Consider the following 1,718-nt stretch of genomic DNA (forward strand, 5'->3'; position numbering starts at 1 on the left):
GTCACGTTGTTGAGATTGTTGGAAACCGTATCCATTGTTCCAATATTCTCCATCCATGAGAAATAAGTACCTGAAACACGATTCTCAAAACAAGGTTAAAAACCAGAAAATAAAACAAAACTAAAAACAAGAAAATAAGAAACCAAAAACAAGTGACAACCGCTGCCTTCCCGGCAGCGGCGCCAAAATTTGATCGCTGTCGTATGCGTCAAAAATAATATTACTTTCTCACAACTTAAAATATAAAATATAGCAAGGGTAAGAAAGGATCGTTCCCACAGAGAGGACTAGGTTGTCAATATGTTTCGGTTTCTTAAATAAACAAGGGGGATTTCTGATTTTTATGTAAAGGAAAATAAACTAAAAGCAAATAATGAAATAAACAAGCAAATCAATAAGATGAAGATATTGGTCAAGGATTAGTTTTCATTCACAAACATGAATTTGTAACAATAACTAGAATTGAAATTTAATATCAACTTTTATCAAAAGTCCTAGGATACCTTGATCGCAAGAATATCCCGCTAATTTCCTCTTGTCATCAACAAACACATTAAAAGATGCGAAAGTGAATTCTTCCTAGAAAGCAACCTAAAGTGTAAAAGCACAATTAAGTTTAACTCCCTAAGAGCACTAAGTTCTATGAAATAAGACTAATCAATGCAAACGAACGTGTAAAAGCACTAATCCGTTTTAACAAAGGTTATGATACACATGTGACTACTAGGATGTATCACTACAAGCAATAATCACAATTATGCTACGTGTATTCAAGGTGTATCACGTTTACGTATAATAAACCCTAAACTAGCAATAGATATGATTACGAGTTCTACCAATTTGCAACTTGACAAAACTAACAATCAATCATACATGGCGATATTTCTAGCGAATCATAATCGACAAAACTAATCTATTGAATGAAAACCCATATTTGGAAATCCAACTTATTCCTTAACCAATAATAAAATCTAGATACTCATGGCATAAGAGTTCATCACAAGAAGAAAAATAATAGTTTCCATCTTTCTAAACCCTAGGCTAAAAGTAGAAGAGAAGATAATCTCCTTCATCTGTGGTGTTCACCAAACCTTTTATATACTTCCTCTTCTCTTTCAATTCACGTACTAGATTAGCCCATTACCAAACTGACTCTCTGCAGCCCATTACCAAAGCCCAGTCAAATACAGTCCAAATACAGAGTCAGACCTGGATCGGTGAGTCGACTCGACCGAATAAGAGACTAGCCGATTCATTCACACTCCATTCAGTCACGACAATTTCAGCTGCAACTCCACCAAAGCACAGCTGCAAACTCCATCTGTTTTAGCTTCAATTCCACCTGCGATTCCAAGTCAGCTTCATCATGACTGCAACCATCACTGCGACGACATCACCACCAGTAAGCAATCCACCATACTGCCTTCACTGCAATACCATTTCATCCTTCTGCTACAGGACGTCAGCTCATCCTCAGTTTCAACTGGCAGCAACACCAACTCCGCGGCTTCACTGTAACTCCAGCTGCTGCAGTCCACTGCCATCTGTAGACATTAACAACATCCTCATCCATCTCACAATCTCAGTTTCTATAGCTGCACTGATCTCACAGCTTCCTCCTTTCTTTATATCTGCATTCTTATGAACTTCATCTCATCTTCCCTGTAACTCAATAGCTCCAATTGCATACCACCAGTCCGTTATTTTCTACTTCAATT

The sequence above is a fragment of the Papaver somniferum genome, chromosome 3, assembly GCF_003573695.1.
Source record: "Papaver somniferum cultivar HN1 chromosome 3, ASM357369v1, whole genome shotgun sequence".
Classification (NCBI taxonomy): domain Eukaryota; kingdom Viridiplantae; phylum Streptophyta; class Magnoliopsida; order Ranunculales; family Papaveraceae; genus Papaver; species Papaver somniferum.